Raw genomic sequence first — 16,080 nt, forward strand, 5'->3', positions numbered from 1 at the left:
CTCAATATATTTATCTGCATGTGTCAGGCCTTCTTTAATTTACCCTATTACTTCTCTTTCAAAACTTTTCCTTTTCTGCTACTTTAGAACAGGTAAAGAGAGCTCCCCTACACATTTACAAGGATGGTTATCCCAGTCTACCTATGTCAATTAGTCATCTAGTCTGGGCTGCTATATTTTTTAAAATGTTTCTGGAATCTCTGCATTCATCAGTACGGTAGCTCAACTTTAGTTCCTGAACCATGGAGAGAGCTTTTGAGTCGCCTCCTGGCTCAGCCTGGGTGTGACTCAGTGTTATTAGTCAGCTTTTCACGGCTGTGACCAAAATACCTGATAAGATCAACTTGGAGGAAGACAAGTTTATTTTGGCTCATGTTTTCAGAGGTTCAGTCCAGGGTTGGATTCCATTGCTCTGGGCCCAAGGTGAGGCAGAACATCATGGCAGAGGGTGGGTGGAGGAGTGTTGCTCAGCTCATGGCAGCTGGAAAGCAGAAGGAGAGAGGGAGGAAGAGAGGGTGGAAGAGAGAGAGAGAGAGAGAGAGAGAGAGAGAGAGAGAGAGAGAGAGAACAAGAGTGAGCACACAGGAGCCAGGAACAAAAAATAATCCCAAGGGCATGCCCCCTGTGATCTACTTTCTGTAGCATGCCTCACCTGCTTCCAGAAATTATAAATCCATCAAATGGATTAATCCATTGATGAAGTTACAGCTCTGATAGTCTGATCATCTCACCCTGACCATTCCTGCATTGCCTAGCACATGAGCTTTTGGGGGGGGGGCATTAAAGATCCAAACCAAAACATGCAGTATTTGCTTTGCTGGAGTGATCTTTCTAAAGCACAAATCTGATCATGTGTAACCCACTCCCCTCCAGGTTCAGACCCCTTAATGGTTCCCACAGGCTCCAATGCCCTGATATGGCATGCAAGCTCCCATGAGGCTCTATCTTCACCTTCCTCTCCAGCTCCTTCCCTTGTCCTTGATGATCTAGATATTCCCTAGACTTTGGTTTTCTTGTAATGCAGGAAGTTGCCTTGCTTCCTGCTTCTGTCCTTTTTCACCCACAGCTTTGTCTCCTTGTAGCATCCTCTCTGACCTCTGGGAATATGGAGAACCCCCTACTGATACTGCCAGTTTCAGGCCAATAAGTACTTGTCTTGTGTAGTGGCCCCTGACATTCTCAAATAGCATTGACTATTCCCAATGTACCAGCTACACATTCTATTAGTACTTGTGCAGGCAAAGCTGTTGCAGAGCAGAAGATTTTTAAGGTTGTGGACTGAATAAATTTTGGGTCTTTGTTCACCAGATGATGCCCAATCAGCCAATCACACATCACAGCTCTACTTTTGAACCATTTTTTCCTTTCTTTGTCCTTAAAGATCATGGGAACAGGAAAGGAGGCATAAAACAATTAAAAATGTAAGACGTGGAACACGTGTGTTGGAATGCCATGCTAACTCAAGAGGCATGGAGTACAGGTGTGTGCTGAGTCAGGGTGCTTATGTGTGCAATGCAGGAGCTTAAAGAAAGGATCTATTGTGCTTTGATAGTCCATACTTAAGTGGCAAACTGTGCGAAAGGTGTGGCAAGAAGGGGCTGGCTTGGAGCAGTAAGGTCATTAAATAACACCAGAGCAGGAAGAGGTGGGAGAGGTGGACCATTTAAATAAAAATAAACAAATGAAAAGTGGTCACTGCAAATCAAGAGGAGGCTCTTCCATATCTTCATGGGGTTGATGGCAGGTGTTGGCAAATGGGGGTCTCTCAAGTCAGCCTCCTCCCAGGGCTTGAGTTCCCTACTGTGTGGAGTCTGAATGGAGCCTGGGTGGGGTGGGGGTCTTCCCATGCTTGCTCCCTCCCCCACTGGATTGAGAGCTTCTTTAGACCAGGAGCTGAGACTTGATGGTCACCAGCATGGTGCATGGTACCACGCCCATCATGGGCCCTCCACACCCTTCCTAGCCAGCAGGTGAAAAGAAAAGGGAGGTTTATGAACTTTGACCAGAACAGGATAGCAACAGTAGTCAAATGCTTTTAAACCAGCTTCCCAGTGCTTTTCTAAGAGCTTCATATGCACTGACTAATTTTATCCTCATATGGAAGTATCCTAGTAATACCATCTTGCTGATGGTAGGGGTGTTAAGTAACCTGCCCAAGGTCACACGGCCTCCAGTAAGGAAGCAGGACATGACTGCACACAGCAGCCTGGCTCCAGAGCCTGTTCTTTATGCTCTTCTGCCACCCACCTGTTGTGATGGCAATTTCAATTTGAAGGATTTTAAGGAGTACACTTGGTGCCCTGGATCTACACAAGCTCAGTGGGTTTTGCCTTCTTATTTTCTTTTTTGAGAAAGTCTGTCCCTGTTTGTTCATGGAGACGGTCCTCTCTGACTCACACCTGCAATCTCTTTTCCCTTGTTCCTGGTGGGTGAGTCAGGAGGGAGAGACACCGAACGTTTGTTCCAGGGAGACCTTTCACTGCATGTCCCCTGAGCTACTCCTCTCTCCTCTCTGGTCGATTCCTACTCTAGGTAGATATCAGGGAGGTTTTTCTCCACTTGTCTTTTTGCTTTGGTATTGATTTTGGGGAGAGGAGGCTAGGGGTCACCGGACCCATCTTTGGGAACACCTGGGAGCACGAGTTTCCTCTCCTTGCTGCCTGCAGAGCAGCTGATGCAACTCTTTTTCTCCAGCCAGGCTTTCCCTATGTTCTCCATGACCTTTTGTGAATTAGGCAATTTTGTAATTTGGTTCCATGTTGTCATCTTACTGTAGAGAGGAATACTTATATTTCTTCCAGAAACATTCATGATTTTCCTTTATACCTACCTGAATCTCTCTAACGTGTGGTGAGAATTGGAAGGCAGACTTAATAATTTAAGGTCTATGAGAATGAAGTTTCTTGGATAAAATAATAATAAAAAATTCACACTTGTCCTGCATTTTATGAGGCTTCATCATTTTCTTTGGATCCCAACAGGCTTTTAGACACATACATGCTAACATTTTTGTAATATGTACTAATAAATAAGAGCTTTGGTATTTTTACTTTAGCTCTGAGGGAGAAAACAGGCATGGTGTTTAAAAGGCATGGAATCAACAACCAAGGCCAGATTCTAAGTCATTTTTTGATTTAGATCTTTAAAAATTATTTAGTTTAAAATAATTCTCCCCCCCCACCCCACCCCAGGGTCAAGTCTCTTCTAATTATGTTGTTGGTTGGCCTGAGCGTGTGTGAGTGCTGGTCTTCACTCTTCCTCTTCATGAAGGCAGGAAGGATTCTTAGATTTCCTCAAAATAGGACAGCATTCCCTTATAATAAGGTAGCCCACACTTACATGTTAAGGATAAAAAGGTCCGTGGATTTCTGTCCTTAATTCTCTCTAAATTATATTTGGTTTGGTTTGGTTTTAAAATGTCCTCAAAATGATGCATGGTGATAAAACTTCAGTTCCAGAATTGGGATTTGCTATATTCCTAGCGATGGCAACTGAACCTCCTTACAAGATTTTTTTTATGAAGCGTTGAGAAGGTGCTTTCCTGGGATTAAGCAAAGTTCTGTTTGGAAGGAAAACTGTTAACTATGGATTAAGGGTGGCTGGGTTTCTGATATGAGGGATTTCAGTTGCTTGAGTCATTTACACATAGGCCACAAGCACTGATTTTTAGATTGGACAACACAGTCTCTGTATTAGTTTCTGCAACAAACTACCACGGGTTAGGCAGCTTCAACAGGACAAATTTATTTTCTGGCAGTTCTAGAAGCTGGTAGTCCAAAATCAAGGGGTTGGCAGGGTTGGCTTTTCCTGAGACCTCTCTTTGATTTATAGATGTTGTCTCCTCATCCCTCGGTCCTCACATGGTCTTCTATTGTGCACACATGTCTCTGTCCTGGTATTCTATTCTTATAAGAGCCCTAGTCATATTGGGCTAGGGCCCACCCTAAAACTTCATTTTATCTTAATTACTTCTTTCAAGGCCCCATCTCCAAATACAGTTGTCATCTGAGATAATAGTGCAGGAATATAATACAGCCCAGAACAGTCCCTATAAATATTTGGTTTTTTAGTCCAGGTAAGTACCAGGGACCTGAACATTTTCAGGTCATCCTGGCTATGTTAGTTTTCTGTGGCTGTAACAAAATGCTAAAGTAACCAACCCATAAGGAGAAAAGATCTATTTTAGCTGACTGTTTGTCCATAATTGGCTGGCCCTGTTGCTTCGGGCAAGGCAGCACATTATGACAGGAATACATGACAAATCAAAATTCCTCCCATCAAGAGCCTGGGCGCAGGGGGAAGGAAGGAACCAGGGTCATCTCACAGTCCTCTTTGGGGACATGTCTCCAGTGACCGGGACTTCCCGCAAAGCCCCACCTCTTAAAAGTAGCACCTCCCAATAGCACCACCCTGGGGACAAGCCTTGAATCACTGGCCTTTAGGACATTTAAGAGCCAAAGTATAGCAATGGCCCTATTCAAAGTGGCTCATTTTTTTTTTTTTTTTGAGAGAGAGAGAAAGAGAGAGAGAGACAGAGAGAATTTTAATATTTATTTTTTAGTTACCGGCGGGCACAACATCTTTGTTGGTATGTGGTGCTGAGGATCGAACCCGGGCTGCACGTGCCAGGCGAGCGCGCTACCGCTTGAGCCACATCCCCAGCCCATCAAAGTGGCTCATTAGTACATTGAAGGGCAATGATGTTGGCATACTACTTGATACCACCAAAGAATAAGGAGTATTTTAATCCCAGAAAAGTTATAAGATATATAAAACAATTCATTATGATTACCTAATAAATATAAGAACCAAGAGCACTTTTAGATAATAATAGCTCAGTCTACCATTTGCAGATTGGCCTACCAGTCATGATTAAATGACATCTCAGGACTTATTAAGTAATTAGCATTGGTATTAATATGTTTTCTTTTTTTTCCGTTTTTTAATTTGTTTTAATTAGTTACACAGTACAATGATCTTGACATATCATACATTTGAATCAGATGCTTTCTTCATCCATTGTGGGGCAAGCGCTTTGCTTGTCTTAGAGAAGATACCTTGAGAGGTCCTTGAGACGTTACTCTTCTTGTCCTTGAGAGGTTCCTAGTTTAGGATGACAACTAGTTTGAGATCCAGACACAACAGGGCCTCACGTGGGAGTAAACCAGATGTCAGCGGCCGCCCACCCACCTTCAGATCTGCTTCAATGCTCTGTCCTGCAGGCACATGTCTCGTGATCTTGCCCACATTTGGATACATCCTGTCACGCTCCCTGCCACCTCTGATTTCAGCTTCTGGCTTCTTCTCAGTTTTTGTCCCCTCTCTGTCTTGCAGCTCTTCCTTTACTGTTCCCCTGGAGCTATTCCAAGCTTGAGACACAGCCCTTGATTATTTGCTCCCTCTGTTAAAGTACAATGCAGGTGAAGCAGCTGCGCCTGGGAGATCTTTGCTGGTGATTTGATGGCAAGGAAGGATACCCTGAGTCCTGGACCTGCTTGTCTTCACAGCGTTACTTGGGCATTTCCATCAAGTCTGGTTTCAATTCCCTACTATCTGAGAACTCTGCGACATCTACTTCTCTTCTCTCCTACTCTTCCTCTTTTCTCTGTTCTTCCCTTCCTCCCTCACTCCATCCTTCTGATTCCTTCATGAATTAAGTAATGCTGTTAAACACACACACACACACACACACACACACACACACACACACACACACACACCTTCAAGCCTTCCTCTCTACCCCTTATATAGTCAAAGTTCTAGTTCCAAAATGAGGTGCTGGAGCTAACTGAGGGTGATGAGTTTACTTAACTTTAAATCCATGCAAAGGGATTAAGTATTAGCAACTGTGTAGGAGAGATTTGCATACATTCTGTGAAAATTTAGGTAAAGAAATGACTAGGGACACCTGCAAGTGTTTGGACCTTGTCACAGGAGGTGACTCTTTATCTCATAGGATAAAGAAGAGAGAATGCACCCTCCTCCCCAATCTTCACTGAAGGAGTAGCACAGGTGGTGGAGTAAAGACTCCTTTGGCTTGTAGGCGAGGAAGGGAGAGAGGGGGACCTTTTCCTCCCACCGCATAAGGCTCATGGTTGACACCTTTATTACAAAAGTCAGATGAATGAGAGAAAGCACAACAAATTCATTTAGTAAAGTTTATGTGGCATGAGAACCTTCAGAAGTAAAAAGACCCAGAGACCCTGGGGAAATTGTATCCCTGTGCTAAGTGTGATGAAAGTAGACAGGAGTGGAGAACAGTGAGAGCTCACAATGGGGTTGTTCTAGTGGGAATAAACCCGGGTAGGGGAGGCCCTGCAAGACCTGCTTGCTTACAGTCCTTTTCGTGCCTCTGCAGATGGGGCGGGACACCTGCTGCAAGCACATTTTTGGGGTGGGGGTGAATTGAGTGACCTTTCTCGATTTTATGGCTTACTTTGGGGGCGAATTCTAGTTTCAATGAACAGCTTAGGTGCTGCAAAGGGAAAAAGAGAGAGGAGGACAAGAAAAGGACAGAGGGAGAGTCTTGCTGGAAATGTCCTCTAAAAGGGATATTTCTTAATTCTCTTGAAAAATGGTAGATCAGACTTTTGGGTAACTAAGCCTCAGGAGTCTCATCTGGAAAATAGTTTGGCATCTAACAACCCATAATTGCTACCAATGAACTTACTTTTTCTAAAAGTTTTAAATTTTCCTTTCCACATGTAATTTGTTTTTCTGTGCTGGGCTTATTTCACTTAGTATATGTCCTCCAGTTCCATCAACTTTGCCACAAAGGACAGAATTTTATTCTTTTTTTGTGGTTGGGTAGTATTTCTTTGTGTATGTATCCCACATTTTCTTTGTCCGTTCATCCCTTGATGGGCTCCTTGGCTGATCTCATATCTTGGCCATTGTGAATAGTTCTGTAGCAAACTCTGGAGTCCAAGTATCTCTTTGATATAATGATTTCATTTCCTTTGGATATAATGTACCCAGAAGTGGGATTTCTGGGGCACCAAAATACAGTTAGAAGAGAAATGAGTTCTGGTGTTATCCCACGATAGCCTAGTGGGGTAACTATAGTCTACAACAGTCTATGAAATATTTCAAAATAACTACGAGAGTTCAAATGTCCTCAAAGCATAGAAATTAATATTCGAAAAAGTAGAAATACTAAATTACTCCAATTTGATCCTTACACCTTGTGTATGTGTATTGAATTATGTTATACCCCATAAACATGCACAAATATTATGTCAATTTTTAAAAAGCTTATAAAAGAATTGCCATTCACAGGCAGCACTTTTTCTATCTTAACCCCTTCTGTACCAGAAGTCCGAGAGCACTGGAGCAGAGGGCTGGAGTCTAGGGCAGTGAAGATGAGAGTGAGGATGAGGGATGGATCTCTTTATCTGAGTGAATAACTGTTTATTTTTATAGTCATCTCTGAGGCTGTTAATGGGCAAAAAGGAAATCTGTAAGGACTCTGAGTTTATTTTACAGTAAAACCTAAAGAACATAATTGTAGGACTTTAGACAAGGCCTTAATTATGATCTGATATTATTTCAGAAACTTCACTGTGTGGCTCTTTTGAAGTGATCTCCCAAGTTGCAGGAGGGCCTATCTCCCAGAATGCATGCAAGAAAATATTAAGAGAAAATTGGACACAGATGAATTCTTTAATCTGCAAAGTAGTAATAAATGCTAAGCTTTACTGATATTTAATATGTACCTTGAGAGTAAGTGGTACATGTGCATAATTTCTAAATAAATGTCATATCGAAAATGACTCCTCAGAAATATTTTGCTAATAGGGACACATAATCCAAAAAGTTTGGACTCAGTATATAATAAGACAAGAAGCAAGCAGGCCAGATGGAGGCAGGTGGGCTTTGGCATTAAGGGAGATGTGGGGGTGGAGAAGGAGGATACTGGACCGTTGGGATAAAGAGGAAGAGGAAGATGAGAATGAAATTTGGGAGCTAGGTTCTACAGGATTTGATGATTGATGCATTGTGAGTGAACATTTGATAAAACCCTTACCCCTCTTTGAAGAGCGTATTACCTTCTTAATTCTTTCTCAGACCTTCCATTATCCTGTTATGGCAAAGCACCCTAGTTATTTACTGGCCTTTTCCCCTCTCAGCCATTTGGAGCTGTATCCCCAGTAATTCAGTGGTTGATAAATAAATGTTGCAATGTGAATATTATACTAAATGTTTTAAGAGCTCACAAGTAGCTAATTTTCTTGAATAAGACTGTGTTCTTAGAATTTTGCTTCATGAGAGAAATACTAATGCATTATGATATGCTCTGGAATTAGGGTTCTTAAGACAAGTTTTAGGATTCTGTATTACAGCTTGGAACTTATTAGGTTCAGTCATTTGTTGATAACTGTTATTTGAAATTTACATGGTAATTAAGGACACTATTGAACACTCATATTTTACCCATTGCAAGATTTGGACTTAAAATTCACCATAAAAACTATTTTCCCCTTACAAAAATATGGGTCAAAATTAGCCATAAAAGTTATTTTCAAAGCATTTCCTTTCGGACACTTAAGGAATGCTGACTATTCAACCATCAGTAGTTGCATGAAGAGGATTTTGGTCCCATGATCTGGCTGAAGCTTTGCACAAACAGCTGCTTATCTCATAAATGGAATTTCCTGTTAATATTCTTGCAGGCTAATTGTTCATCAAAAGTATAACAAATGTCAACAAGTATCACAAATGTGTTGCATCTCAGTATTTAAGAGACAGCAGAAATAGTTCAGATGTTTAACTTGCTTGTGCTTAAAAAGCAAAGCTTCAGCTCTTGTCACAGACTACTCTTAATAGGATTAATGCTACTCAGAGAGACCATTTGGTTCCATTGCCCTCTTTCCTTTTAATTTACGACAACATGTGGCTTAAGATAGGTTAAAGGAAGAGACAAAATCGTCACTTCAAACACTGATGTTTGCAGTACCTTTGGATGGATTTCTCATACATTTCATCCCAACTACCTATGGAAATAAATTTTCTTAGAATTAAAAATGCTTTAAGCAGACTCCTAAATTCTTTGGCAGCAACCACAAAGACCTGTACCTTTTAAAGTCAGATGTGGGTAGAGATCCCAGCAGTAGGATGTAACATCACCAGGACATCAGGATTTGCATCAGAGGTGGAAATTTAGTGTCAATAGAAACTTCCTGGAACACAGACAACAGATTATTTTCAAAAAGCATTTCCAGTGGTTTTTCCTCCCAGTAAAATTAGCATGTTTGCACTAAGGTGTAAACTCCCAGAGCTGTTTCAGGAAGGTGTGCACAAAAAAATTTTAGCAAAACACTCTGTTCTCAGTAGCATTATTCGCGCCCTATTTTCTTTTCCTGAGGCCTGACAAATTCAGGTGCTGAAGCACTGGAAACCAGCTGCAAGTTTGTTTCATTCCATTCTAGTTGGGGTCAATCTTTGTTCCTCTGCTGCAAGTAGAGGCTCCTTATTGTTGGCATGTCCTCCTGAAGAGAGGGGTAATACAGGCGGAGCATCCCTAATCCCAAAACCCCAAATCTGAAATGCTCTGAAATCTAAAGCTTTTTGAATGCTGCACAGGGAAAATTCCACACCTGACCTCCTGCGATGGGTCATGGTAAAAATGCAGGCACATGAAAAATATTGCATAAGATTACTTTCAGGCCATGTATGCAGAGTGTAAATGAAATACAAATGACTTTTGTGTTTGGGTCCTATCACCAAGATGTCATTATATGAAATTATTCTAAAATCTGAAATACTTCTGATCCTCAGCATTTTGCATAAAGGTTATTCAACCTGCACCCTCCCAGGTACTGGAGGCCACTTCTTGAGTTACAGGAGGGAGTTTCAATTGTTCCCACATCTGTAATCTTACCTGTTTCTGTAGATTTTTAGGCACAAACTCTCTTTCCTCGAATACTTGTTTTGGTATCCAGAAACCCCTTTGTCTATGATGATTAGCTTCTTTATACCACTGCCACCCTTTTCTCACTCCTGGACAAAGGTTAGTGTTATCCACTGGTTACTGGTCTGTGGTCTGTGCTAATGCAGTGTTTTTATAGTTCTGTGCAGCTCAGTACCCTGAAGTACTAATGAAATCATGAATTAAGTAAACCTTCAGTGAACACCCTTTCCCATATACTCTGCTGTAAGTGGGGTGCACAGGGATGAGTGAGAGATTTTTGCAACCCCTCATAAATTTGCATCAGGAAGATGACATAAGGAAGGTGTTGGCAAACTATGTCCAAGGGACACATCTCAGGACACCACCTGTCTTTATAGGCCCTGCTATCTAGTAATATGTAAGATTATAAAATAGTGTGCACCAGAGATGCATGTTACCTATAATTCTGAAATATTTATTATCTGGCCCTTTAGAGCAAAAGGTTGCTCACCCTTGACACAAGGACTGTAATGCAAAGGAAAATATTTCAAGAGCCTTATCAGGAATAAGATTAAAAGGCCATTGGGATCCAGAGGAGGGAAATACCACTTTTGATACATGGGATCAAAGAAAGGCCTGGGTGGATGGAGGAAGTAAGCTGTAAAGAAAAGGTGGTATTTCAATGGAAGGAAATGGAACAGAAGTCCCCCCCCCTTCCCCCGCCCAGGGTGAGGGAAAAGGGAGAAAGAGGAAAGAATCCCTTATGGCTTCTCATTCCTTAACTGCACTAGGTAAATCCCTGGAAAACTTTGAGAATAGATTCTGCCAAACCCTAAAATTGAAAATAAATGGAAACAAATGCCTAACTGTATCAGGCTGGAAATATAACCACATAGAATAAGAAGTATATTAAGTAACTTTTGAACTCAGTGCTCATGGGAAATAAATAGTACAAGGACAAAAAGAACTGCAAAGAAATCTTGAACTTTCCTTAGTCATTTCTGAATGATGGTAAGGCTGCCATTGTAATTAAGACATTAATTTACTTGTGTTGGGATAAAGAAAATTACTATATATGTTTTTTTTTTTTTACTAAGAATCAAGATTTCTGATATAAGGAGAAATTGATGCAAATAAAAATCAAAGATGGTAAGAAGATTAAGCTTTAATCAGAAATATTGGCATGTCACGATTTCAATGCTTGTATATACCCTAGTGTTTTATTTAAATGTGTGTGTGTGTGTGTGTGTGTGTGTGTGTATATTTATACTTAAAGGATCTAGAAGTGTTGACACTACAGTAGCCATGAGACACCTTCTGCTCTCAGACTTGGTTTCTAAGTACCATCAAAAGGAACAGTTTTCTTGGAGAAATGGCTGATTCTTGGCTTGGTTCAGGGAAAGTTCAAGGTGAGGATGGGAGTCTTACTGTGCCAGACAATGAAAAGTGTCCATGATTAATGAAGTCATAACAAAAGTTCAGAGAATTAGATTGACAGCCTTCCCAGTTGGCAAATTTGGGACAATTTGAGCATTAAAAAGAATGATAACTGTAACTGATTGAAAAATATGAAATAAAAACTCTAAATCCAGTGCCTGGGGTTATGGCTCAGCAGTAGAGCACTTGCCTAGCACATGCAAGGCCCTGGGTTCTATCCTCAGCACCACATAAAAATGAATAAATAAAATAAAGTTACATAAAAACAACAATAACAACAACAAAACCTCTAAGTCCATAGTTATAAAAAAGAAAGGGAGAATAAGAGAAAAAAAAAAAAAAAGAAGAAGGAAGTCACTTGCTGCTCTTGGAGATAACACTCATAAAACTCTTGATCAAAAAATTAGTAATGAGGTGGAAATAATTAGCATTCACTCTGCCTTTATAAAAAGAACTATAGTTCATCTCAATTTGCTGGGGACATGCTCTTCTTCATGAGAGAATGCCAGCTAAGAAACAAAAAGGATGAGAGAATTTTAAAAGTATCTCTATTAACTCGTACATTGCAGGCAGGAATATAGATGGTACAGACACTGTGGAAAAGAACTTGGCAGTATTTTTTTTTTAAAGTTAAACATTCATTTACTAAATGACTTAGCAATACCATTTCTAAGTATTTGTCCAAGTGAAATAAAAACTTATGTTCACACAAAGACCTGGATTAGAATGTTTGTATGGTTTTATCTATAATTACCCTAAACTGCAAACAACCCAAATGTCACTTAGTGGATAAGCAAACTAATACACCCGAACAATAGAACAGTATTCAGCAATTCAAAGGAAAGGATTATTGACACAGTAACAACCGGGATGGATCTCAAATGTACTTTGCTGATGAAAGAAGTCAATCTCAAAAGACGATACAAAATTTGATTTTTGGTATGTGCCGTTCTATAAAAGGCAGATCTAAAGGGACAGAAAGAGATCAGTGGCTATCAGGGGCTGGGGTCAGGGAGGACTTGACTATAATGGGATGCAGGCAATTTGGGGAGGGCATGGAACTATTCCATCTCCTAGTGGTTGTGGTGGTTATACAAATGTATATATTTCTCAAGTTTTGAACAATTGTACAGAATAAAAAGATGAATTTTTACTGTAAATATTGCCTTAGTAGAAAAGTAAAAAAAAAAAAATAGTGAACATTTTGCAATGATTCTTTCACTGTCATTAGTGGATGCTAAAAATAATAGTTTAAATTTTGTTGAGGAAACAGGGTATTAATGGGCCAGAATTTTACCTCATAGGTTCCTTGTTAATTGCAAATGGAAAAATATATTTAAATGGGGAGGTGGGATGTTTGCCTCTCTAATCAAAGGATCAAACTCACTCATCATGGTACCTGATAGTATGTGTCACCTGATGTGAAGTATCCATTTTCTGTGAGTTGTGTCTTCCAGATGTTTATTCTGAGTCTATTTTTTTAGACTTTAATTTATAGGAAACTCCTAGGAAAAGATGTCCAAGTTAAATAACACCATGAAGAGACAATCAGACCAATACATATTGTTGTCTATTCTTTCCACCTGCTTTAAAAAGTCAGTGTAATAAAAAATAAATAAATAAAAGGAGAACAATAAACTCAAGAGCCTTAAGGACCAAATACAATGTATACAATTTGATTGAATCTCAGTTTTAAAAAATCTGCTAAAAGGAAGATTTAGGGGACAGTGGAGATGTGCATATGAACTGGACAACAAGAAATTATGGTGTTTATTTTATTATACATTGTGGTTATGTAGAAAAACATACTTATTTTTGGATAGTTCAATCCTAAAGGACTTATGGATCCAATGTCATAGCTGCAAATTATTTTCAAATAGTTCATCTCTCTGTCTCTTTTTCTCTCTCAATGTATACATATATGCATATATGTGTATATAGTTATACATATATGTATATATTTATATCTGAGATCCATCATATATATGAGATACATAAATGATATATATGATGGATCTCATATTTTTACACATTATTCATTTAACTCTTTTTTTTTCCATACTGAGGATTGAACTCAACCACTGAGCCATGTCCCCAGCCCAATTTTGTATTTTATTTAGAGACAGAGTCTCATTGAGTTGCTTAGCGCCTCGCTTTTTGTTGAGGCTGGTTTTGAACTCAAAATGCTCCTATTTCAGCCTCTGGAGCCATTGGAATTACAGGCATGCGCCACTACACCCAGCTTCATTCAATTCTTCTTGATGTTTAAAGTTTTTAATAACAAAACGTATGGGGAAATATTAATACCAGGTCCTACCCCAGGACTAAATAAGTTAGGATGTGTTGGGGACAAGATCTAAACTCTACCATTTTTAAAAAGTTCCCCTGATACTTTTTAAAAAATAAGCAACCATTTTATTGGGCTCTTGGATTCTGTTGGTCAGGAATTCAGACAGGGCAAAGAGAGGACAATTTGTCTCTCTTCCGTGATGTCTGGGGCTCAGTTGGGGTTCCTTGGTGTCTGGGGACTGGGGTCCTCTGGATGCATCTTCATACATGTCTAGCAGTTGAGCCTGGCTGTTGGCTGGAACCTTAGCTGGGCAGTTAGCCAGAACACTTCCACGTAGCCTCTCCATGTGGTTGCTCTGCATGGTCTCCAGGTGATTTTATTTAATGTGAAGGCAGCATTTCCCCAAATATGAATAATCAAAAGCAAGCATTTATTAAAGTTTAGATTCCTGTTCTTTTTCCTGGTCATGGGGTGGTGTCTATTAATACTACAGTTAAAAAATCACCCAAGTGATTCTAATGAAAATGTAAGTTTGGAAAACATTGACCTAGGGCATCAGCCCTATTGTATTTAAGATTCCTTATGTGTCCAGGTACTCTATATCAGACACCACAGAGGAGGGGATACGTTGCCTTCTATTTCCCTATTTCTAGAACTTTGTCAGATTATTCCTTTGACTCTAGATTATCTTGTTGCCTATAGCTTTGTCTTGCCTTTGTTTATGGATATGTTTTTTCTAAGGCTATGTGGGGTTTTACTGATTTAATTAAAACATTTGTATCATTGGACTAAGTCCTTGGAATTTCCTTCCTCAAGTCATGACTATCTAGACACAGAAATGAGATGAGTTTAAGATAGAGTAGGAGGGAGAAAATGAAGCTAAATGATATCAGTTCTTGAATGCTAGCTAGGGAGTTTGATCTAAAGACAATTAGCAATGGTAATCCAGAGAGGGTTAGTCATAAATTCAGAAGGATCAGGGATGAACATTGTGAAAATGTATCAGGGGCAGTGAGAGTCTGGAAGCAGGGAGAACAGGTTAGAGCCTAGAAGAAAAGTTATGGGGCATTTACCAAGAGGGCAGCAATCTCACTCTTAAGAAGATGATGGGTGTGGGATACATTGTTTTCCAATCCCTTAACAGAGCATCATCACATTCTTTGCATTATGTTGATTTATAAAATTGAATGCATAAACATTTTTGAAGAAAGATGACACTATTGATTTATAAACTACACTCTGAATTTGTCATGGTTGAGTCAACATACGTGTAAGTTGATCATGAGAACATACTCTCCTGCTTGTCTCAGTCCCTTCTTGGCCAAGGACACTGAAGCTAAGATAAGTTTGCATCTGTGGGCCTTTGTCTCAGCAGCATGATTCTCCAGCCAACTGAGCCTACTATCATAATCTAAAGCAAGGAAGGTCTTCTACACCCAAATTAGAACCAGAGAAATAGATTGTCTTCTGAAGATGGTCCCATGGTATCTGCTCAACGGTTACTCAGATGTGCTGGTGTCTTGTTTTGTGAAGATCTGCCTAAGTTTAATGAAGATATAACTTCTGCTAGTTATTAAAGAATAAAGAGTAACTTCTAGATGAATTTAGGGCAAGCCATCCCCATAGCCTATAGGTGAATAGGGCCCAATGTCTATTTATGTAAACATTGTTTAACTGGGACATAGCAATACTTATTCTCACATATTTTTAACCTTTGAAGGCAGAGTGGAGTAGATGGCCTACAAAGTTTAAACATTCAGTATCTTGTCCTTCCCTGGAAAAGTTTACTGACTCCCAACTTTCTTATCAACCAGTGGTGTGGTCTGCTGCACGTTCATGGTGTTGGAAGAGGAAGGACAATGAGACAAATGAAGACTTTTCTATCCATTTTTCTTGAAATCATTGAAGTCAAGAAGGGAGAATCAAATACAAATTGCACCTCCCAATTTCTTTGTGTGTGTGTGTGTGTGTGTGTATGGTTTTGTATGGGTGTGTGTGTGTGTGACGGATGGAACCCAGGTGCTTTTGTATGCTAGGCAAGAGTGTTCTACCATTGACATACACCTTCATCCCTTTTTATTTTATTTTGAGACAGTGTCTTGCTAAATTGTTCAAGCTGGCCTTGAATTTGTCATCCTCCTACTTCAGCTTCTCTAGTAACAGGAATTATAGGCATGAACCATTGTGCATTTTCTTTGAACTTTTTTTTTAAAAGGAATTGTTACTAGATTTATATTTGGCAGGATTACAGTCAGAGCTCATCTGTGAATTGTGATGCAGTAGTTAAATTCATGGGCTCTGGAGCCAGACTATTCATGTTCACATCCCAGTGACTCCCAATATAAACCTGGGCAAACTATGTGACTATTCTCTGCTTCAACCTCAGCAATAGTAACAGAACCCAAAGTCAAGGTTAAGGGAAAGATTAAATAAATTAGCGCACATCATGACTAAGATAGTTGCT

At 39.9% G+C, this 16,080-nt stretch overlaps 1 long non-coding RNA gene across 1 annotated transcript in view; it reads right to left on the reverse strand.

Annotated features, from left to right (window-relative positions):
* Positions 1-344: 344 nt before the first annotated feature.
* LOC120885512 (uncharacterized) overlaps positions 345-16,080 on the reverse strand; it is a 50,934-nt gene continuing 35,198 nt past the window's right edge. Inside the window, exons 2-3 of the long non-coding RNA XR_005728177.2 lie at positions 9,076-9,179; positions 345-481 (exon numbers count right to left, since the gene is read on the reverse strand). This is a non-coding gene — a long non-coding RNA (uncharacterized LOC120885512). The remainder of the gene's footprint in view (positions 482-9,075; positions 9,180-16,080) is intronic.

This window comes from Ictidomys tridecemlineatus, chromosome 1, assembly GCF_052094955.1.
Source record: "Ictidomys tridecemlineatus isolate mIctTri1 chromosome 1, mIctTri1.hap1, whole genome shotgun sequence".
Classification (NCBI taxonomy): Eukaryota; Metazoa; Chordata; class Mammalia; order Rodentia; family Sciuridae; genus Ictidomys; species Ictidomys tridecemlineatus.